Source organism: Lactuca saligna, chromosome 3 (assembly GCF_052625555.1).
Source record: "Lactuca saligna cultivar CGN05327 chromosome 3, ASM5262555v1, whole genome shotgun sequence".
NCBI lineage: Eukaryota > Viridiplantae > Streptophyta > Magnoliopsida > Asterales > Asteraceae > Lactuca > Lactuca saligna.
Genome location: NC_136419.1, coordinates 129,592,440 through 129,618,576, shown reverse-complemented (window position 1 = coordinate 129,618,576; position 26,137 = coordinate 129,592,440).

The window sequence follows — 26,137 nt, the reverse complement described above, 5'->3', positions numbered from 1 at the left end:
ACTAGTTTTCAATATAAAAACATGCTTATGAACTCACCAACTTTATGCTGATATGTTTTCAAAATCGCTTGTATTCTCAGGACAACAATAGACAGGAATCATTACCAGCTTTTGGAGAAGACATAGCGTTATGGAATCACGTCTTTTACTTTTGTCTCATTTTGATGTAGACAAACTATGTTTTCAAACAAATGTAAATACTCATATGCAATGTAATGGTTGTGTTTACTTGATTACTATGATGAAATTGTTGTGATACTACAAATGACGTCACCTACCCCCGGATGTTTCTGGCGTTTATTTATGACGGTTTGGGGGTATGACAGATTGGTATAAGAGCTAATGTATATAGTGAACTAAGTATACCGAACCTTACATGGTATACAACTATAAACACAAAGGGGCCGAAGTGCTCTAAACTAAAAGTATACTTTAAAATATAAGTATTTTACAAGAAGTGTACAAGTATACCTACATACTAGAAACTGTATCATGAGTAGAATAAACCAAAAGTATTTGGATGTTGGACATTGCGATTAAACCTGGGCAGTTATGTAACCATGTCTAGGGTCAATATATCCTAATCAACTATATTTATTCGAGACATGACCAACATGTGCTTAGGAGTGACTATGGTGTTGTTGCAGGCCTAAAACTTACCAAGTATCCCTACCACAAGATATCGATAGAACAAAACATACAACTTAAAATACTCTAGGAGTATTTTAGCCAGAGCCAAATACACTGTAGAGATTCATTCCAAGTGTTGCTACTCATTCTTTCTTAGCAATAGATTACTTGTATTAGTAACTTTTCCTTTATTTATCGCTTAGTAGCACACTATAACTATCGGATAAAGATATACCTTGTTTCATATCTCTTGATTCGAAAGTATGAGGGACTTACCATCTTCTTCTTTCTGATACAGAAAAAAATGCGTCCAAAGAAAAGACCTAATAGAAAGAACAACAACCCTTCAACAGATCCAGCTCCACCACCTGCTCAGTTCGATCCTGCTATGTTTCAGGCAGCTGTTACTGCAGCTGTGGCTGCCGCAATGTCAAAGATAAATTCGGGAGGCTCTAGCGGGTCAGAAAGTGGTGCCCAACCCCTCTATCTCAATGGAAACCAGGGACACCGGAATGAGTGTTCCTACAAAGACTTTCTGAACACAAAACCCATATCCTTTGATGACAATGGAAGCATTATTTCCTTATCCCGATGGATCGAAAAGATTGAATCGGTCTTCGAGATATGCGCATGCTCGGAAGTGAGCAAGGTGAAGTTTGCTGATTGCACCTTCATAGATAGAGCATTGACTAGGTGGAATAGTCGGGACAAATCCCTAACCCTGCCAGTAGCAAATGCTATGGGTTGGGAGAGCCTGAAGGAGCTCATGCTTGCTGAGTACTGCTCATGGGGCGAGGTGCAGAAACTGGAGCACAAGCTATGGAACTTGAAGATGAAGGGATCCGACATTGCTGCCTACACTACTAGGTTTGAAGATCTAGAACTTGTCTGCCCGGGAATGGTCACCCCGGAAAGAAAGAAAATAAATAGATACATTTGGGGATTGGTTCCCCCAACGCAATGAAATGTTTTGGCTACTTGGCCAACCACTTTCGACAATGCCAAGTTCCTGGCGCAAACTCTCATAGATCACAGAGTAGATCTTGATAAAGTGACTTCCTCTCTCGAACCAGCAAAAGGGAGTGGTGAGAAAAGAAAGTTCTGGAAACAGCAAAAGGTCCAGTCTTCGCAGGAGCCCTCCAAGAAACAGCAAACTGTGGCAGTTCTTGTTACTACTACTCCTGCCACTGCGCCTACCAATCAAGCACCTACCAACAGATATACGGGTACCCTTCCTCGATGTAGAAAGTGCAATTATCACCATAACCCCGACCCATGTCATGAAATTATCTGTAGCAACTATGGAAAGAAGAGTCACACGGCTAGAGGCTGCAGGACGCCAGTCTAACCAACCAATTAGGCCTCTGGAGCAGGTATCGTTCAAGCCTGTTATGGCTGTGGGGAAGTCGGGCATTATAAAAGAAATTTCCCCAAGGCAACAACAACTGGTAGCACAGGGAGAGTGCTAGCGATGGGCCAGGAATAGGCAGTTGTTAAACCTACCGCTGTTATGAGTACGTTCCTCCTCGACATAAATCCCAATCTCTAATCGAAATGTTTACTGTCCAGATGGCTAATGGTGAGAAACAGAGCACTAAAGACATATTCGTATGCTGTACCCTTACCCAAAATGATCACTCTTTTCCCATCGATCGTATGCCAGTATCCATAAAGAGCTTCGATGTCATCATCGACATGGATTGGTTGAGCCCCAATCATGCTGATATCCTTTGTTACGAAAAATCCATCCATCTCAATTTACCCTCTGGTGAACTCCTCATGTTTTATGGTGATAAACTCAGCTCAAACCTTCGTGTCATTTTGCGCCTCAAAGCCCAAAAACTTCTGCGAAAGGAGTGTCAAACAATCCTAGACCATGTCATTAACGAGAAGTAGGAAGTTAAACACCTTGAGAGCGTCCCCAAAGTCTGCAACTTTCTCGATGTCTTTCCCAAAGAGCTCCCGGGAATCCCTCCCGAGTGCCAAGTCGAATTTCGCATCGACTTAATTCCAGGAGCTACCCCTGTAGCTAAATCCCTTACCGCCTAGTGCTAGTAGAAATGCAAGAGTTATCCAGTTAGCTCAACGAACTACTCAAAAAAGGATTCATCAGACTGAGTTCCTCACCCTGGGGAGCCTCGGCCTTATTTGTGAAAAAGAAATATGGATCTTTTTGGATGTGCATTGACTATCGCGAACCGAGCAAGCTCACCGTCAAACACCGTTATCCTCTTCCTAGATCACCGTCAAACACCGTTATCCTCTTCCTAGATCGATGACCTTTTAGACCAAATTCAAGGAGCCAGCTACTTCTCAAAAACAGACCTAAGATCAGGGTACCATGAGCTGCGAGTCCACGAGATTGATGTTGCTAAGACAACATTCTGGACTCAATATGTTCACTACAAGTTCGTAGTAATGCCCTTTAGTCTAACCAATGCACCAATGATATTCATGGATCTGATGAATCGGGAGTGCCGTTCTTTCCTAGATAAGTTCATAATCATGTTCATCGATGATATAATTTTCTATTCCAGAAGCGAGGAAGATCACATACAACACTTGAGATTGGTGCTGAAAACTCTAAGGACGGAAAATCTAGACGTGAAATTCTCCAAGTGCGAATTCTGGCTTTGAAAGGTAACTTTCTTAGGTCACGTGGTAAGCGAGGAATGAATACTCATGGACCCCTCCAAAATCAAAGCGATATAGATCTGGTCAACACCAAAGAGGCCTAAAGAAATTCGTCAATTCTTGGCCCTCATTGGCTATTATCGCAGGTTCATCAAAAATTTCTCCATAATTGCCAAACCCTTAATCACTCTGACATAGAAAGGTGTACCCTTTTGTTGGAATGAAAAGAAAGACACTGCTTTCCAAAAATTAAAGCAGGCCCTATGCAGCGCACCTATCATGTCTCTTCCCGAAGGGACGAAGGACTTCGTTGTCTACTGTGATGCATCCAGACAAGGCTTAGGCTGTGTGCTCATGCAGCGAGGAGAGGTTATTGCTTATGCCTCAAGACAGCTAAAGGCACACAGAGTAAATTATACAAATTACGACCTGGAGTTGGGAGCAGTGGTCTTCGCATTAAAGATATGGAGACATTATCTCTACCGAACCAACTGCATAATCTTCACCGACCATAAGAGCCTACAACATATTTTCAACCAGAAAGAGCTAAAAATAAGACAATGGTGATGCGTATAGTTACTCAGCGATTACGAGTTTGAAATACGCTACCATACCGGCAAGGCCAATGTGGTGGCGGATGCCTTTAGTCAGAAGGAATGCTCAGGTCGTAGACTGAAGGAACTGACAATGACTATTCATTCTTACTTATCCGCACAAATCAGAAAGGCTCAGCTGGAAGCCTTAAAGCCAGAAAAAGTGTCGTATGAAGTCTTGAGGGGAATGGAGAAGAACTTAGAGATCAAAGGAGATGGAGTCTATTATTTAATGAACCTGATCTAGACCCTAAATTTCGGTGGTTATAGAGAGGTTGTCATGAATGAAGGTCACAAGACTAAATACTCCATTCACCCAGCTTCGAACAAGATGTACCGTGATCTCAAGAAACTACATTGGTGGCTAAAAATGAAAGTGGAAATTGCTACCTTTGTGGGCAAGTCCTAACTTGCACCAAGGTGAAGGTCGAATATAAAAAGCCCTCAGGTTTGCTTCAATAGTCGGAGATACCGGAATGGAAGTGGGAGAGGATTACCATGGACTTCATTACCAAATTGCCCAAATCTCTGAGTGGGTACGACACCATCTGGGTAATAGTCGACCGATTGAAAAAATCCGCCCACATTCTGCCAATCACGGAAACTTTCAAAAAGGAGAGACTCATGCGAATCTACATCGAAGAGATAGTCCGACTGCATGGCGTGCCGATATCCATTATCTCCGATCGAGATAGCAGGTTTACCTCAAGATTTTGGCAGTCACTTCAGAAAGCTCTTGGAACTAAATTGGATATGAGCACAACTTACCATCCTCAGAAAGATGGCCAGAGTGAGAGAACCATCCAGACCTTGGAAGACATGTTGAAAGTGTGTGTCATCGAATTCGGTAAGTCGTGGGACACCTAATTTCCCTTGGTTGAGTTCTCCTACAATAAAACTTATCATACCAGCATCAAGGCTACGCCTTTGAAGCCTTGTATGGGTGTAAGTGTAGATCCCCTCTATGCTAAGCTGAGGTGGGCGACACGCAGCTAGCCAAGGGGCAGGTCCCTGATCGGCCTCTCACTGGCCCAGAGATCATCCACAAAACCACTGAAAGGAACATACAAATTCGGGAATGACTGAAAGCCTCACAAAATAGACAAAAGAGCTACGCCGATAAACGAAGAAAGCCCTTGCAGTTCTAGGTTGGAGACCATGTTCTATTGAAGCTCTCACCCTGGAAAGGCATGATACGCTTTGGAAAGTGTGGAAAGCTAAATCCAGGATACATAGTACCATTCTAGATCCTTGCTAGAATCAGTCCCGTAGCATACAAACTTCATTTACCACAAGAGCTTAGCAACATCCACCCAGTCTTCCACATCTCGAATCTGAAAAAGTGTTTATCCGACGAAACCCTTATGATCCCTCTCGACGAGATTGAAATCAGTGAGAACCTAAACTTCATGGAAGAACCGGTCAAAATCATGGACAGAGAGATCAAATGAATAAAAAAAAGTTTCATCCCGATAGTGAAGGTTCGCTGGAATGCCAAGCGGGGACCTGAATTCAGTTGGAAGCGTGAAGACTAGATGAAACAGAAGTATCCGCATCTTTTTCCGAGCCTATGATTTGTATTCAATGTTTGAATTTTGGGATGGAATTCCCTCTAATGGGGGAATGATGTGACAACCCGAAATTTCTTCCGTTATTTTTAACCAAACTCCGTTATAAAATTTAATTTTATTGATTTTCTGTCAACTTCTTGGGTTAGAAAAAAATCACTAACGTTATAGTTATAGTTCTTTACGAGCCGGAAAACCAAAATTCATGTGAAAAACACACCTTTCTTGAAATTCGACGTGTTCACGGCCAGGACGAGTTTACGGACGTAAACTCGTGTACGACCGTAAACCCTGTTTACGGTCGATGCCAAGTGGACCACACCACCGACCATACCCACAGCCTATAAATACAAGACCCCCACCCTCATTTGAACTTTATTGGACAGAAACACCCTCTTTCTCTCTCTAAACCTCTTGACTGTAAACAGCAAGAGCCCCTCCTTTCATCCGAAAAATGCAGGAAATCGTCATTTGGGGTCGTTTGGGAGACCATACCCCCAGCCTATAAATACAAGACCCCCACCCTCATTTGAACTTTATTGGCTAGAAACACCCTCTTTCTCTCTCTAAACCTCTTGACCGTAAATAGCAAGAGCCCCTCCTTTCATCCGAAAGCGCCGGAAATCGTCATTTGGGGCCGTTTGGGAGCATCTGGAACATGTTTTCGTCAAAATCAAGAACCCTCGTTCTTGAGTTTATGGCCGTAAACCCTTCAAATCTTCAAAGGCCGTAAACCCCTCAAAGGACAGTTCATGGCCGCAAACCCAGTTCTCGGCTGTAAACCCTATTCACGACCGCAAACACTGTTCATGGCCACAAACCCAGTTCACGGCCGTAAACTCCCAATTATGGCTGTAAACAACTCTTAAGTGGTAAAAATCCTGTTCCCTCGATTCAACTAAGTCCCGATAATATTCCTTAATGAAAGCAAGTGTTTATCTAACAATTTATTTAACGAGATCACTAATTTAGATACGTATATGTATTTATTGATATTAGGATTCTGTTAAGTCTCACGTGCATCGGCTCGAGGATCTTCCAGTTCAATCCTTTGCTCCTAAAAAACTGTGAATTCATACCCCTATGCTTTTATAGTTTTTAAATCATTTTCAGGGGGGGGGGGGGATACAAGCAAAACATAAAGGTTTTCTCAAGTTAATAATTGATGCAATTTCAACGGTTTTACATCAAACATTTAGATACTTTATCCCTTTTTTAATATGCAATTTCAATAGTTTTACATCAAACTAAAATAAAATTGCATAGTTTTTAGAACAGTACATGAACAAAACTTACCAGTCAAACTATATTAGGTATATTTTGGAAAATTCATTATCAGTTTTATAGATTCAAACTACGTACAAGGTTGAACACATAAACTATGACAGATTTAGTTTATCCATTTACTACACACAGATAACAAGAGTATTTTACTAAATAATTATTTTACGTATAATTATTTGTACTGGACAAAATTTACAAGTGATTCCAAACATGTGAACAACAGAACAACACATAAACTAGTTAATATAGGATTGTGAGACCTCGTCATTGTACCTTTCGGGGTACTGGTAAATCCTTACCATTAATATAACCAGAGTCTCCTAGAGAGAGAGCGTGAAATTTGTGAATACATCTATTCGGGACCAACAATCCCACACGTGAACTGTTAGCTACAGGTAGGCAGGCATGCATGGGGTGATAAATTTTGTAACGTACGATGCATGAAGAACGTCAAGGAGGTCATCAGTCACATTAGTATGGTTATACGGACTCACAATATTATAAACTAATCTTTGTTTACTGGATTTTCCTTCTTCAATAGTTTTATTTTAATTTGTAAGACTACATACTACTACACTGGAGGGTATTCCATGCATACAACATTTAGTTTTATTTTAAGTAATAAGACTATTATACTTACTGGTGGTAGCCATGCTTTTTAAACAGAACATACCTTACTTACTGGTGGTAGCTAGAGTTTTCAAACGGAACATACCTTACTTACTGGTGGTAGCCAGGGTTTTCAAACGGAACATACTATACTTACTAGTGGTAGCCAGGGTTTTCAAACGGAACATATCTTACATACTGGTGGTAACCAGGGTTTTCGATTCAAATGATATTTTACTTATAATGAAAATAAATCATTTGTACAAATTCAGTGATTAATTTTCAATATAAAAAAATTCTTATGAACTCACCAGCTTTATGCTGATACGTTTTCAAAACCGCTTGTATTCTCAGGACAACAATAGACAGGTATCCTTGCCAGCTTTTGGAGAAGACGGAGCATTATGGAGTAACGTCTTTTACTTTTGTCTCATTTTGATGTATACAAACTATGTTTTCAAATAGATGTAAATACTCATATGCAATGTAATGGATGTGTTTACTTGATTACTATGATGCAGTTGTTGTGATACTACGAATGACGTCACACACCCTCGGACGTTTCCACCATTTGTTTCTGACGGTTCGGGGGTGTAACACCAGTAAGTAAGGTATTGAAGACTTAACAAAGGCAACCCAAGCTTCAGAAACAAATATATTAGAAGCTTCTAACAACCCATCGAGCAACTGTGGAAATGCTCACATCTTACAATGCCAAAGTCATTGACGACTTAACAAAGGCAGCCTAAGCTTCAGAACCAAAGATATTAGAAGCTACAGATAACGCCCAACAATTACAACAAGAAGTCCAGGATTTCAAGGCTAACTTCAGTACCTCTTCCAATAAGAGTATTGCAGATATGAACAAGGCCATCAAAGACTTTCGATCATCCTTGAAAGCTGAAAAAGAGGCTTTTTCAACCCTAGGTGCTGATATTAAACTTGATAATGTTAATCTCAATATATCCATGACTCAACAACTCACTAAGTTATAAAATGACTTGGATGCTGAAAATAAGATTATGAATGATCTGGCTGAATAGATGCAGAAAACCAATGTTCTTACTGAGAAGATGAAGAATGCAACCATTTATATTGTCAAACTTGAAGAATCGAAATCTTTGGTTAAAGGGTGGATTTATGAAATCAATCACAAGTTGTTGTGAATTGTTGAAACTCGTGATTCTTTATTTATAGTCTCTGTCCACCAGAATCTCGGAAAAAATTCAACCAATATTTGCAATGTTGAATCAATTGCATGATGTTTCGGGAAGCGGGGCTTCTTTGAAACAAAGGGGATAAGAGGAGTAAAACTTACAGAATGAGACTGATCAAAAGGATAATGAACCTTCTAGATCAGGAAAAGATAAAGGCAAAGGTGTTTCTAAAGAAGAGAGTGATGAAATCCGAAGATGTCCGAATCGGAAAGGATCTCTAGAGAGAAAAGAGACAAAGAGATTGATAAACTCCATTCTCTTTAAAAGAAACTTGAGGCAGAAAAAGCTGAAGCCAAGAATTCTAAATTAATTCTTGATACTTGTAAACCAATGTTTCCTGCCAGGTTTCTCAAGCGTATATAGAAAGAAGCCATTGATGATCCGAATCTCCACTGGCTGGAGCCAACTATCTCCTTCAACCTAGATAACGATGTGGAGTGCTAGTTTGATTTTCCCATAACTCCCAAGACATTTCTCTTCCGATGCTTCAAAAAGATTGAAACATCTGTGATCTCTGATAATGCTGTAAACTGAAAGCTCTTTTCGTTTTAGTTGAAATATGCTAAATCACAGTATAAGACATGGATTTTGAAAAGAATTATGGAAGTGAAGGTTGAATTACCAATTCAGACAAAAGACTTCTTGAATATCGAGTTCAAATGATTCCGAGGTGCCAATCACATTCTTCACGAGTTCACTTTAGCTGATCTGCCATTTATGAACCCTTATGAATGGTTATCTCTATTTTACATTATGGCAAAGATGTACATAAATATGAGCCCATTATTGAACACTTGAAGTGAATGATCTAGTGGTACATCCTTGAAATTGCAAAAATGGATGTCGAGATTGTTTTCGTTCTGAAGAAGAGGCCTATTTTGAAACCATACGAACAAGCAGAAGACATCCAACATTTGAAGCCAGGGATCATTCGGAAGAAGCACTGGAGCATTGTTTACAAAAGGAAGGAAGGTGTAGTGATTCAGAACTGCATGATATTTTTAAGGGTAAAAACTTGTTCTCGGAAACTGCTCTCAAAACAATCTTATCTTCAGCTGAAGCTCACAAAGCCAATTCTAATGCCGATGTAAAGTGTGTTTTGGATATGATTCTTTGGTACCTATCTTTCCGATCATCCCTTCTTAAGATTATGCCAGCAAATTTTGATGCGCAAAGACAATAATGAAGACCTCCTTCCATTTGACACAAAGGGGGAGACTGTTAGTTCTAATTTAGTGTTGTGTTGTTGGGTATTTTGTGTTGCATATTTTGGGCTTATTATTTACTATTTTATGTATACTGGTTGGGCATGTCCACCCGTGATTAATGATTAGGGTTTTACTATTTAAGTTGCATGCATGCAGCGTGTATTAGTTAATCGTGTCAATGTAAACCCTACACACCTCTATAGTAGCAGTTCTTTATCGAGCTCTTCTGAGGCTGTGATTTTTAATCACTCGACACATTCTTGATTCATATTTTGTGTTTGATTAATTTTACTTGTTTGAATCTAATCGATCTTTGGAGTTTTCAACTCAAGAATTGGTTTCATAGCATGAAACTGTGTAATCTATACGCACCCCTTCTGTTGAAAGAGTTTTCAGGGTTTCCGCTATTATTTGATTTGATTCAGCCGTCTTCATTGTTATCGACGTTGATCCTTGATCTTTATATTACCCAAAAACCATTTTACTTTACACATGTGATTCATACATGATTTATTCAATCTTTAATCATGTCAGATGCCTCTCAAGTTAATTCAATCAATCTTTCAAGTGACATTGGATCTACAAGCAGGATCCCTATTCGTTTCCCCAGCGATTATAAAGTGTGGGCGTTGCATTTTGAAGAATACATCCTAGGACTTGAAGACAATGGCTATTTAATATGGGAAGCCATTATGGTCCACAAGTTTACTCATACAGGAATAATAAGATAAATTAAAACTCGAGTACTACAACAAGCTTCTTCTTGATGTAAAAGATGTATCACAAGATGAGAATTATAGGCTGATAATCAATGTTAAAGCAATGAGGATCAACTGCATTGCTTTTCCACCAGAAACTTTGCGTTTGGTTAGCTCTTACAACACAGAAAAAGCCATTTGGGACATGCTTATGGAAATATACTCAACTGATGCTGATCTTGAGCATTCTACTTAAGCTCTACTGCGTTCAGAGTTGGGAGTGTTTATTCAAAGGCCTAAAGAGAGTCAAGATCAAACCTTCAATCGATATAATCATCTTCCCAAAAGGATGATGAAGCACAAGATTGGACGTGAACTAATCAAGCAAAAAGTCACATGCATGAACAAACTAAGATCTTAATGGAAGGTTGTTGTCTCTACCGTAAAAGCACATGAGCAGTTCAAGAACTACACATTGGCAAAGCTAGTAGGGATACTGAGGTCACATGAAGATGAAGTGACGAAAGAATGGAAGATATTTTTTGGGATGGGATCATTGGCCCTTGTTGTGAAGGGTAATAAGGCATTAGATGATGATGATTCAGAGTTTGTCTCTCCGATTGCGAACTCTCTAAGGAGGAATTTGCTATGACGGTGTCTAATCTAAAAAGATTTGCAAAGAAGAACTCCGGTCATAACAAGAACCAAAACTGGCAAGTTAGTTATAGCTCTGAAAAGGTAGAGGAAGAAATACGAATAACTCTCAGAATTAAGAAGCGAAGAAGGATAAAAAGCTTATGCGAGACTCCAGCTATGATTGTTATTACTGTCATGGCAAAACCATCTAGCCAAGGAATGCATGCTGAGAATGATGAACAAGAAGAAAGAGGGAGAGGATGACGAGGCATACTCTCTCTGAAAGTTGGAGAATATCAAAAAGAAGAAAAACGCTGATAACATCATGCCTACTTTAATTGTGTAGGAAAACAAAGCTGAAGATGAATTTAGCAGAGTCGAGATCTGGTTAACTAGCTCCAAAGATGAAGAGGTTCACAAACCTACTCATGGAAGGAGCATCATGGCGAAGGAGGAAGCTTTACAGTTTAATGGAAGGTGTTTGATGCTTACCAGTGAAGTGTCGGAGATGAGGGGTTATTCAACAGATGGTCGACGTAGCACTGATAGTTGTTTCGCTGCGAAACCAGTTCCTGAGCAGATAAGCAAGTGCAAGCAGGTTATCAACAAGGTAAACTCTATCCTTGAATCTCTTAATATACCTATCTCTAAATCTGAAATTGAACTGAACGACTTAAAATACACCTTTTCAAGTTTCATTGATAGTCTAAAACAAACTCGTTTAACAAATTCTAACTTAATCAATCAACTCGGCAGGGTTTCATCAAAAAGAGAAGAGAGACGCATGTGGATTGAAAAGTTGGCGTCTGATTTGTCTAAGTCTAGGGATGAGTCAATTTATTTGTTGAGGAATAATTTAGGTCTTTTAAAACAGTGTAACATTTTTTTCTTGATTACCAAAAGACTCTTTTTTAATATAACTCAGTTGCATCTTAATTGTGAGATTGGAAAGAAAATTCACAAGATGATTCTGGCCTTTGTCGAAATGAAAGAGGATGAAATCGACACAGAATGTTACAGGTGCGAATCCATTGTCTCATCAGACGAAACCTCAAATGCATACGGAGTAGGATTGGACAAAATCAAATCTTTCATAAGTCAAAAGATCACAAAAACATGCTTAAACAACATCTTGATGAAAAAAGACAAAGAGCAAATTAAAACTAAAACTGTACAGAAGTTTAACTCATTGAGCACCAAGTTGAGTTCAAAAAATAAACTTGATGTTAAAACCGTTTCTGAATTTGACGAGGAAAGTGATATGAATGAAATCTCTGTAGAGGATGAGGTAGACTGCTCTGAGTTTGTTAAAGATGAACCTACACCTGCGAAAGTGCTAATTTCTGAGAATTCAGTTGAATTTGTACGTATTTTTTATAATAAATCTAAAGTTTTGAAAGCTAAGGCAACTGTTTTCCCAAAAGTTCAAACTGTCCCTAATCAAGTTTTTACAACTAAAGGACTGAACAAAAATCAAACAGTTGAATTAACGTCCATGGTTGAAGATGATAACAAAGATGGTTGTGACGAATTCTTCTAGTCTGCTACAATCAGCAATGCAGATGAAACTAAGTGTCTATCAAAAATGTCCTCTTGGAAAACGAAGATAAGGTACGTAGAAAAACTGCTAAACAAAATCAATTCAAGCTACGAAAAGGGAAGTCCTAGTGGAACAAAGAACGCTCCCTATGAAACGTCATCTGTTGAAACTGAAATCCCTACCAGAGAGCCAAAACCTAGATATAACAAAAATCTCAAGGAAAAAATACAGTTCTAGCAGTCAAAGAATCCCAACTTCATTCATAAAGAAAAATCCAAATCTAATGCGAAAGTCTCTTCACCTACGAACCCTAAGAGTTTTCCACGAAACCAGTCTCCACAGGTTTCAAATCAAAAAGTTTTTCAAAAAGCACCCTTTCCAAATCATGCGAAACTGATGCAGAAAACTAAGTCTCATTTATGTCCTAAAAAGAATGGTTCACATTCTGCTGAGATTTGGCAAAATGTCAAAGGCAAAGGAAAAATAAATTTTAGATCTAACGTTCCTCTCAAAAGATCTGAATCTAATCAAAAGAAAGAATAGAATAGATTTCTCAAATAGCAAATCTAAATCAAACAAAAGAAACAATCCACCAACGATACAAACTTAAAAGACAATAGGATTACTGTTTTTCAAATAAAAAAGAAAGATAAAACGAATTTAATAAAACAAACTTATTTGGTAGATCCTGCTATTTCTTTTCCTATGAAAACCTCACAAGGGCCCAAACAACTTTGGGTTCCTAAATATGCTTAATTTTCATAGGTAATATGTGACGAGCAGTTTGACTCAGAATAGTACATCGACAGATGTTGCTCACGTCACACGACATACGAGAAAGAGGAACTGCGAGAGTTTAGAGCACTGAAGGATGGAGGAAGAGTGAAGTATGGAAATAATTCACGAGGTGAAATTAAGGGTTATGGGATGATAACCAATGGCAAGTTTTCAATTCGCAAGGTCGAGTATGTGGAAGGAATGCAATACAATCTAATTAGTGTTTTGCATATGGTAGTTGGTACATTATTAAAAGTTTCATTCGACAATGAAGGGTCATAAACTTTTCAGAAAGCAACCAAAAATGTTCTATTAAAGTCAAATTGAAAAGGAGAAATGTATCCCCTCAATCTGAAACCCATCAAAGCGAATCCTGCAATTTGCTTACTTACAAAAGCTTCCACTTATGATAGCTGGCTATGGCACAAAAGACCTTCGCATCTCAATTTCAAAGACATCAACAAGCTACTTCTTGGTGATCATGTGCGAGGGATTCCACTCCTGAAGTACAATAAAGAACCTCTTTGTGCAACCTACAAAATGGGGAAACAGAGCAGGAACAGTCATCTAACAATTGTGAATACAAAAATCATAGAGACACTTGAAATTTTGCATATTGACCTTTGTTGTCCTTTTGAAATCGAAAGAATTGGTGGTAACAGATACATTCTTGTAATTGTAGATGATTTTTCAAGATTCACTTGGGTACATTTTCATAAGCAGAAATCAGAAGCTACTCCAAGGCGCAAGGATTTTATAAAGCAGATAGAGCTACAACTACGAAATCTGGTTCGAAACATTCGCAGTGACAACGGTTCGAAATTCAAAAACCAAGTGTTTGAAGAATTTCTTACTGTGAAATTAGTCTCTCACAATTTTTCTGCTCCTTATAATTCTCAAGAAAATGGATTCATTGAAAGACGAAAATGCTCATTGTGCAAAGCTGCGAGGAGCATGTTGTCATTCGCAAATCTGCCAGTTTACTTCTGGGCATATGCGATAGCAACTGCATGCTTTACCAAAAATCGTTCCATTCTAAACAAGTGATTCTATGTCACCCCATATGAAATCATAAATAACCGCAAACCTAAAGTCAAGTTTTCCAATGTTTTTGGTTCCAAGTGCTTTATCTTCAACTCAAAGGAGCAAAGGAACAAATTCGATGTGAAGGTTGACGAAGGTATATTACTGGGATATTCTTTGACTTCTAAAGCATATAGGGTTCTAAACAAAAGAAGAAAAGGTTAGAAGAAACCTAATATGTTACTTTCAGTGACAATTACTTGAATAAGTTTCAGAAGAATGACAGTCCGACACAAGATATCTTTCCCAAACTGAATCCTGCTACCATTCCACTCTCCAATATTTATGAGGAGTTCTTGAATCTATTTGACGAACCTGAAAAGGCAAACCCCTCAGAGTCCAAAGCAACATACAATAAGGAATAAAAACTAAAAAAAGTCATTGACGATGCTGCGAAAGAAATGGAACATGAGCACCAGATTCCAAATGATCCTAAAGTTCCATCAATAGGTGCGAATGCTACACCATAAGGGGAGGTTCCACTTAAACCTCCTCACCTGATACACCTGTTCAGGGGGAGCATGAAACCCCAAATTTTAGCTTAGAACCACCTTTCTAAGGGGAGAACCCGAATTCAGAAGAAGATATTCATACATCATTCGAGGGGGAGAATGAAAATACAAATGATGATTCGGATATACAGTCTGAGTTTGAAGAAGTGAATGACGAATTGAATCCAACATATGATCCTAATTATACTCCATTGGTAAAATGGACAAAGATCATCCAAAAACCCTAGTCATAGGATATTCTTCTTCAGGAGTTATTACGAGAGCTCAACAAAAAGCGAAGCAACTGCCTTATTTTCGAAAGTGGAATACTGCATGTTCAATTCGTTTATCTCCAAGACTAAACCTAAAAATGTTCAAAATGCTCTTGATCATTCTGATTGGGTGCAAGCAATACAGGAGGAGCTCAATGAATTAAAACGGAACAAGGTCTAGAGACGTATTCTGACTCCAAATGATGCATCCGCTGTTGGTCTTAAATGTGTATTTTGCAACAAGCTGAATCAGGAAGGTAATGTGATAAGAAACAAGATGAGACTCGTAGTAAAGGGATATTGTCAGGAAGAAGGCATCAACTACGAAGAAACCTTCGCACCCGTTGCAAGTTTTGAATCTGTTCGCATCTTTCTTGAAACATCCTAAAAATACAATCCAAAAGTTTCATTTTAAAATATAAATAAAAACCATAATTGTCATTCGTCATATAAAATTATAAGTCATGGTTCTCAAAATATCATAAAAATTGTCAATATATCAAAATCATCAGAGTAAATCATCCCAGGCTAAAAGTTGTGGTGTGTGCATTGCAGTCGTCCCGAGCTCTTCCCTTTGCTAGCGGAAGTACCTGAAACCAAAACTGAAAATTGTAAGCACGAAGCTTAGTGAGTCTTCCAAAACTACCACATACCATACAAATATTCACATAATAGCATACATTGGGCCTTTCCCACCACATCGGGCCCCGCCCGACATCAGACCCCACCCGGTATCGGACTGAGGTCCGGTATACATATAACATATCATCAAGCATATAACATAAACACATAACATAAACATATAAACATTCCTCAGACTTTCCTTGGAATTGGAACGAAACCCGTAACATATAACACATAACACATAACACATAAGCTAAAAATTCCTCAGGCTTGCCCCGGCATCCTACCGAAGCCCGTAACATATAAACATACACATGCAAGAATCACAAAGATATCAAGCATATAAACATTCCTCGGGCTTGCCCCGGCATCGAACCGAAGTCCGGAAGCATATAATCTACATCGGGCTAACCCTGACATCGGACTGAAATCCGACATACGCTATCATACATAAATGGCCAAGCATTGGTGCTTTCGACCCGTTCCTACTGGAGGACAACTCACCTCATAAGCTGGTTGTTGAATCTCTTGGTAAGGAAATCTCTATCTGCTATTTCTGCGACTCCCCATCTAACATCATCACAATAACACTTAATCAATATCCAAAATATTTCTTAGGGTAAAATGACTAATTTACCCCTGTTCAAAGTCAACATTGTGGGTTGCTCGTCTCGACGAGTTGACCCATCGACTTGTCGAGTTTTATAAATCAGAAGTCCTGAAATCGATATTCAACTCGCTGATTCATTTCCCTTGACTCATCGATTTCCCGTGCTACTTAAAGTCGTGATAAGATTAGTCAACTCATCAAATCCCTCCTCAAACTCGTCGAGTTGTAACTGGTACAGAATCGGGACAAATCAACTCAACTCGTCGAGTTCCTCTATGGACTCAACGAGTTCCTTCGTCTATTTGGGCCTTCTAAATGGATTATGTCCCTACTCTTCATATCTAACCTTCTTATCCCAAATGCACACTGAAACCCTCATTTTAAGGGTAAAGTTTCCAACTTTACCCGCTAATAGACCTTCTTCATGGGTTTAGCACAAACCTTAACCCTTTGGGACCTAGATCTTGTTCCACAAGCCATCCATACTTCAAACTAAGCTATATTTAGTGAGATTCAGACTCTAAGCACTCCATAACTACATAAGGTTACCAACTTTCTTCCCATGCATGGCCTTTTGTAACTTAAAAGGATAAAATAAAAACTTATAGCTTTCATGGGGCTTTTATGGCCATAATGTTTGCACCTTTATGCCACGTGAGCCCCTCAAGATCATAGATATGAAGGTATACACACTTGGGACGTCTGAAGATCATGTTTATTGGACCAAAAACCCCATAAAATGATAACAAGGAGATCTAACAAGCTACTAAGCAAGTTTGAGGCTTCCTTACTAGAAAATGAGGAGGATTAGATGTCGTTTCTAGATCTACTATTGTGACAACCCGAAATTTCCGTTCAGTCAAACCCTAAAAGTCAACCACTTCATATCATAAATTAATATCATTATTTCTTATTTTTAAGAAATATAAAGTTCATTTGATAATTTTAATATTATTTTTAAACGAACGGGTGAAAGAAAGTGTCGTCTCGGGTTTTGATTTTTGAAAACTGCAATCACTTCGCGTATTAGATACACCCGACCAAACGTTTATGTTTTAGGTTTAGAATTCACCCAGAAACCGTGAACTCATACATATGTATGAGTTTACTCCCCAAAAACTAGTCATTTGTGTTTACTCCCTAAAAAGTCAAAAGAGTAAACTCCAAAAAGTCTCTCAAGTATCATCCAAGATTTAATTCCAAATCTTCTATCTTGTAAGTGTTCTAACCATTTCAAGTTAGTAAAACACTTAATCTAGTGTTTGTGCATCTATTCATCCATTCATTTCCGATTTTTGTTTAGATTTTCCAAAACACCAAGAACACACACTAAGTGTTCTTGTCCTTTTAGCTTAAATCAAGCCTTCTAATAGTAAGTGCTTCCATCCTTGAGTGATTGTAAACTAGTATTACATTTGAACACCAAGAAAATATGTCAAGTACACAAGACAAGGGGTGTTCACGGTCCAAGGAGATGCTTGGGCCGTAAACACCATAAAGTGCACCAAAGTGTGCCTAAGTCCTTATCGAAGCCCTAGTTTGATGTATAAACCATCCCTAACATGTTTAAACCTTCCTTTATTGTGCTTAAGCCATGAAAAACATCAAATACCCACAAATATAGGTGTTTACGGTTTGGGGATCTCCCAAAACCGTAAACACCCAAAAGTATGTTAAGATGGGTCATTTTCCTTCCTTAGGCCTATAAACTAGCTTATACATTTACCTAATTGTGTTAGGGACTTGAAAACATGGCTATCGACTCTTCCATATGGGTTTACAGTTTTAAACCCAAAGGAAAACGCCATGAGGCCGTAAACTCCTCAAATGAGGTGTTTTGTTGCCCTAATCCATTCCAAAGGCCAAACCACTTAGTAGAAATGCTTCAATGGCTTGCTAAACCACAAAACAACACTTGGACATAAAGACTAGAGCTTACAGCCGTAAAATCTAGAGTTTACTAGTGTAAACTCTCTAAGTCTTGACCACCAAAACCGTAAACTCCAAGGGAGTTTACCCTTGGACTCCAAACACACTAGTTTTGCCCTACCAACACTCGGATGAAATCCTTGTGATCCTTAACACTTGAAACAAAGTGTTTTCATGTTCTAGGAGGTCCTAACATAATTTATTAGTCATAATTTTGGCTAATTAGTTATATATATGTTCAATAAATGATAACTAGGCTCGTGCGTGTGTACAAGTCTTCATTTGTCACCTAGCACTGTACCCGGCACTTCAATCCAATCCACTCACCACAAGTGAGTTCATACCCCCTTTAATTAACCTTTTAAATACTTTTAAACGTTTTAAATGCTTTTTTTTTGGGGGGGGGGGGGGATACAAGTTGAATACTTATAGTTATTACATCAATCACATGTGATTAATAACTACAAAACCAATGATTTTACTACTATTCAAACTATTTATCAAAGTTGTTTTACTTCAAACTGTTTTACAAACTCTTTTACTTATCAAATACTTTTACTTAAACTTTGTAGTACTTATTATAAATTACATGCCCGTATATGTATAGTTATATAAGAAATGTTTAAAAGGCTTAGGAAGGCCGCACGCCCTATTTCCTTTTCCTCGATTTGGATGTGATCTGGTGGGATATCGGGTAGCCGTTCGAAGGTCGTTTCAATATTAATTATATATCATGTGTACATATATAGTCATAAAAGTTCTTCCAAGTTCATAAATACTAGTTACATCATTTGTAAGTTACTATCGGGGTAACACATGATCATACATATACTATTGTTAGATAAATGAGTCAGTTCGTTCATGGGTCAATACTTATTACTATGAGAACATATACAACTATACTTAAAAGAGAACATATGGCACTGTACTAGAAAGAGAACATATACAACTATACTAGAAAGAGAACATATACAACTATACTAGAAAAAGAACATATACAACTATACTAGAAAGAGAATATATACAACTATACTAGAAGGAGAACATATACAACTATACTAGAAAGAGAACATATACAAACGATACTAGTACGAGTAACATTACATTACATATACATGAATACATTAACCATTGTGATCTGAATCGGAGCATGACTCCAATGTCGTGACCCGTGTTGTATCCAGAGTCTCTTGAAGGGAGAGCGTGAGTTTGCGTATAGATCTATACTGGACTGACTATCCTACACCTTGCTGCTAGCTACAGCCGGACCTGCAGGTCTACGGGTGCCAAACGTCATTTCATCTTACGACCTACATTTGTCGTTCTTTATCCAGTCGATAGTATGGTATAATTAATCACAAGATACCTTAATATAAATCCTGTTTAAGGTAGTTAGTACAGCAGTAGTTCCTATAATACAACACTACAGTACTTCATTAATTTACCCTTTACATACTTAGTGATCTTTTCACTTAAACATTAATGTACAAACTATATTTTGAGAATGATAGTTACACTTGGGGGAAATTACACACTTTTACAGCAGACGAACATACAAAACAGTTACGCCTTGGTAGAAGGCTACTTTTAAATGGAAAATATAGGTTTTTCTAAGAGATTCAAAATTTTACAAACACTTACAAACATTCACATACTTATATTACCAATGTTTACAAACTTGTGTTTATAACTACTTTCAAACATTTTGATACAACCACCGACACTAAAATACTTATGAACTCACCAGCTTAATGCTGATAAACTCTTTCAAAATAACTTGTATTCTCAGGTCATCAGTAGACAGGTACTGAGGCCAACTTTTGAGATGATGGAGCGCATTCAAGACTCATCTTATTATTTTGATTTACAACTTTTGGTGTCTATAACCGTACGGAACATGCTTGTATTAAAATTATATATTTAATGCAATGGATGATGTTGTTTGCTTGTTTAATGTTATACTGTGTTGTGATACTATACATGACGTCCTCCGCCCCAGAACGTTTCCGCCGTTCTTGGTTTTGGGGTGTGACAGATTGGTATCAGTGCATTGTTCATAGTGAGTTGAGTATATCAACCCATAAACGATATACGAACTATAAATACATTGGGATTAAAATAATCTAACCAAGAGTTTATACTTATAAATAATAAAATATTTAATTAAGTATACAAGTCTGCATTCATATTAAAATCAGTGTCACTAGGACAGTACAAAAGAATACGATTGTTGAACAATACAGGTGGACTTAGAGACATATAGTCAAAACTGGGAAGATATAGCCTGATCAACTATATTATCTGAGGGTTGACTAGCATGTGCCTAAGTGTAGTTGTGTGGTTGCAACAAGTCTAAAATCTTACCAACAATACCACAATGAGAACACTAGAACATAACATTAAACTTAAAATACTATAGGAGTATTTTGTGCTACTACAAGGTATTTATACACTAGATTCTTATACCTCTCTTCTCGCATAGATTTAATGGCTGGATTCCATCATGGCGACCCATAGTTTCCACCCAACGGAAATGCTGAAGGGCTTGAGGCAGAGTACGATGATGAACATCAAATCCCTTTGGATGATCATCAAGCAGAAGGCTTATCTAATGGATCTGACTCTGAGCCTGAAGTCAACAACCCTCGACCAGCTTTTCCAGGTCCTACACACTTGTGGGCAACCAACTTGAATCGCTGGAGAGATGAACAGGGTCAACCCTTACCTTACTTTGGGGATCGAAGCTTTTACAACCTCAGCGAAGGTGGCTCTGCAGATCGAGCTCTGTCCGTCATCATCCGCAGAATTACCCGTAATGATGAACAAGGTCGAGCAGCCATCGACCGAGTCATGGAGATTGATGCCAATTCTGGTGTCAACACAGTCCGCATCTGCCGTCTCGAAGAGGAAATGGAAAGGATCAGGAGAACCAATGGGACCCTACAGCAACAGCTGGCTACCTCTCAAGCCGAAGTCATGGAGCTTCGAGCTCATCAAACGGCTCATGAACGGCACCTTCAAGAGGTGATCCGTCAAGTGGGAGACCTCAGGGTTCGCCTGAGGAATTCCCATCGCCGTTAGAAGATGTCTAGTACATCTTTATCTTTTGGGTTAAGGATTAGCCTTTAGTATCTGTGCTCTAAGTAGCACTGGTCTGTAAAATATCCCTAACTTTCAGTACTCTAACTAGGAATCTAGGAACTGTCAAACTATCTGTATGGTATGATGTAAGACCTACTGTTAGGTCGATTTTCCTTAAACTTATTACATCGAAAATAACAGTATTGTAGACAGTTATCTATTCAGTGGGAAAAATCCGTACACTTGTGTTTTCCTACTAATCTTACTTGTTATGATCTCAAACACTCATTCAACTGTTGGGCTATGATTAGTTTGTCCATGTGTCCGTCTCACCTCTTTTACAATTGATTCTTACCATTGCGTTTATCTTTATAAACTCATAGCTGAAAGATGCCTCCTCGCAAATCTCCCAGGAATAACCTTGCACCTCCACCTCCTCCTCCGGTCATCGATACTGCAGCCTTGAATGTTGCCGTAGCTGCAGCAGTGGCAACTATCGTGGCTCAGTATCACTCTTCTGATGCCAGCAGTGGTGGAAACCCTGTTAACTCTATTCTTGTTGAAATCCCTAAGCGCTCAAGAGAGTGCTCCTACAAGGATTTCACCAACTGCAAGCCGAAGTCCTTCCAGGGAACCGGCGGAGTCATTGCCCTCTCGCAATGGTTCGAGAAGACTGAATCAGCTTCAAAATCTGTTCATGCCCTACTGCGAGCAAAGTCAAATATGTCGCATGCATATTTGAAGGAAAATCCCTGACGTGGTGGAACGGCCATGTTGACGCACTAACTCTCGTGGTGGCGAATGACATGGGATGGGAAAACATGAAAGACCTCATGATTGAGGAATACTGCCCGAGGGGCGAGATCCAGAAATTGAAGCAGGAGCTTTGGAGCCTAACCATGAAGGGATCCAACATAGTCGCATATACTGCCAGATTCAGCGAACTGGTGGCCCTCTGCCCCAATATGGTTCCCACTGAAGGGAAAAAGATCGAAAGGTACATATGGGGGCTAGTGCCTCCGTATCAGGGGAATGTCCTATCATCAAACCCCGCTACCTTCGACAGTGCCAAGCAACTGGCACAGCAACTCATTGACCATGGATTCAAAACCCCTACAACAACAACAACCCTAGCCATCCCGAAACCCTCCAAACCCACTGACACTAAGCGGAAGTTTTGGGAGGAGAAGAAGAAAAAGCGAGCTGCCAAAAAGCAGCAAATTGTGGCAGTGCATGCCGCAACAACCCCTGTCGCTGCTACTGCTCCGGTGGGACAATATGTTGGAAATTTGCCTAAATGCTGCAAATATAATTACCACCACCACCCCACTACCGTGAAATGCAGTGCTCTAACTGCAATGGGAAAGGACACACAATCCGTTTCTATAAATCTCCGGCGAGGCCGATCACCCAAGTCCCTGGCTCTTGCTTGAGCCAGACTTGTTATGGTTGTGGCGAGGCAGGCCACTATAAAAGGGACTGCCCCAAAGCAAAGAATGCTGGTGAAGCAGGGAGGGTACTAGCAATAGGCCATGGGGAAGCAGTTGCTGGCCCGACATTGGTGACTGGTACGTTCCTCCTCGATAACTCCTATACAAGCATTTTGTTCGATAGTAGAGCGGAGCGAAGCTTCGTGAACCATAAATTTGCTCGCATGCTTAAACAACAACCACACGCACTTAAGGAACTATTCACAGTAGAAATGGCTAATGGAAAAACAGAAAGTACAAATAGCATATACTTAGGATGTACCCTAACTCTAGATAACCATTCATTTCCAATCAACCTTATGCCGGTCTCGATTAAAAGCTTCGACGTTATCATCGGCATGGATTGGTTTAGTCTTCATCGCGCTGACATCATGTGCTACGAGAAAGCAGTCCATCTAAACCTCCCGTCTAATGAAACTCTTATCGTCTACGGCGACAAACCCTGTGCGAGTCTTCGTATTATATCAAGTATTCAAGCACAGAAGTATCTACGTAAAGAATACCATGCATTCCTTGCTCACGTCGTCGATACGAGCCTCGAAACGAAAGAACTAAAGAACATTCTGGTAGTGAGCAACTTTCCTGACATCCTCCCAGAAGAACTACCAGGATTACCTCCGCAATGACAAGTCGAGTTCAGAATCGACTTAGTCCCAGGAGCTACCCCAGTAGCCAAGTCGCCCTACCGATTAGCACTAGCAGAGATGCAGGAACTATCTGGTCAACTTAACGAACTGCTCAGCAAGGGCTTTATAAGACCAAGTTTCTCGCCTTGGGGAGCACCGATCTTGTTCGTTAAGAAGAAAGACGGATCATTCCGTATGTGTATCGACTACAGAGAACTCAACAAACTAACAGTCAAAAATCGTTAACCTCTGCCTCGCATAGACGATCTATTTGACCAACTGCAAGGGGCAAACTACTTTTCCAAAATTGATCTAAGATCCGGATATCACCAGTTACGAGTGCTAGAGGAGGATATCCCAAAGATAGCCTTCCAAACTCGTTACGGACACTACGAGTTCGTGGTGATGCCGTTCGGATTGACCAATGCACCAGCAGTTTTCATGGATCTGATGAATAGAGTATGCCGAACTTACTTGGATCAGTTCGTCATTGTCTTCATTGATGACATCCTGATCTACTCCCGAAGTAAGGAAGAGCATGGTGATCACCTGCGACAGGTTCTAAGAACTTTACGAACGGAGAAGCTCTATGCGAAGTTCTCTAAATGCGAATTTTGGATCCGAAGAGTCGAATTCTTAGGACACGTGGTAAGTGAAGAAGGAATCCACGTGGACCCATCCAAAATTAAGGCCATTGAGAACTGGTCAGCACTGAAGATGCCTATAGAAATTCGTCAATTTCTAGGTCTCGCTGGCTACTACCACAGGCTTATATAGAACTTCTCCCGAATTGCAAAACCCCTTACAACATTGACCCAGAAAGGCGTGGCCTTTGTCTCGGAAGAGAAACAAGAGAGAGCGCTCCAAAAGCTCAAACCAGCCTTGTGCACCGCACCAGTACTATCCCTCCCTGAAGGGATAGAAGACTTCGTAGTCTATTGCGATGCACTGAATCAAGGGCTCGGGTGTGCTCTGATGCAGCGAGGTAAGGTCATCGTCTATGACTCGAGACAGCTGAAGACACATGAGGTCAACTACATGACCCACGATCTTGAACTAGGAGAAGTGGTGTTTGCTCTGAAGATCTGGAGACATTACTTGTACGGAACGAAAAGCACTATCTTTACTGACCACAAGATTTTACAACACATATTCGATCAGAAGGAGCTGAACATGAGACAACGATGGTGGGTCGAGCTACTCAGTGACTACGAATGCGAAATTTGTTATCATCCGAGTAAAGCCAATGTAGTAGTTGACCACTAAGTCGGAAAGAATATTCTGGTCGAAGACTCAAATCTTTGACTATAACTATCCATTCACACTTGTCCACACAAATTAAGGCTGCACAACTTGACGCTTTGAAGCCTGAAAATGTGGCAGGTGAATCCCTAAGAGGAATGGATAAGAACTTAGAAGTTAAGGGTGGTAGAGCTTACTATTTCATGGACCGGATCTGGACACTGAAACCCGGTTGATTCCGAGACTTGGTCATGACCAAGGCGCACAACACTCGGTATTCCATCCACCCAGGTTCAGATAAGATGTATTTGGTTATCAAAAAGCTATACTGGTGGCCTAATATGAAAGCAGATATTGCTACCTTCGTAAGTAAATGCCTTACTTGCGCAAAGGTTAAGGTCGAATACCAGAAGCCCTCCGGCTTACTACAACAACCAGAAATTCCAGAATGGAAGTGGGAGCGGATCACTATGGATTTCATAACCAAGTTGCCCAAGATAACGAGTGGACTTGATACCATATGGTTCATCGTCGATAGATTGACCAAGTCTGCACACTGGCTGCCTATCAAAGAAACTTACAAGAACTTACATTAGGGAGATTGTTAGACTGCACAGGGTTCCCTTATCTATTATCTCGGATAGAGATATTAGATTCACTTCAAGGTTTTGGCATTCATTACAAAGTACCCTAGGAACTAGGCTGGACATGAGTACGACCTACCATCCACAGACCGACGGGCAAAGTGAGAGGACCATCAAACACTGGAAGATATATTGAGAGCCTGTGTGATTGACTTTGGAAAGGCATGGGATACTCATTTACCACTTGTCTAGTTTTCCTACAATAACAGTTATCACACGAGCATCAAGGCTGTTCCATTCGAAGTCCTCTATGGCCGAAAGTGCAGATCCCCTCTATACTGGGCTGAAGTGGGGGATACCCAATTAGCTAGGGGCAAGTTTCTGACAGTACTCTCACCGGCCTGGAAATCATTCGGGAAACGACAGAGAAGATCGTTCAAATCCGTGAACGATTGAAAGCCTCTAGAGACCGACAGAAGAGCTACGCTGATAAGCGAAGGAAACCTTTGGAATTCCAGGTGGGAGACCGAGTCCTTCTCAAAGTCTCACCTTGGAAGGGCTTGATACGCTTCAGTAAGCGTTGAAAGCATAATCCAAGATACATAGGGCCCTTCGAGATTCTCGCAAGAATCAACCCTGTAGCATACAAACTCAATCTACCCGACGAACTTCGTAACGTACATTCTACATTCCACGTATCTAACTTGAAAA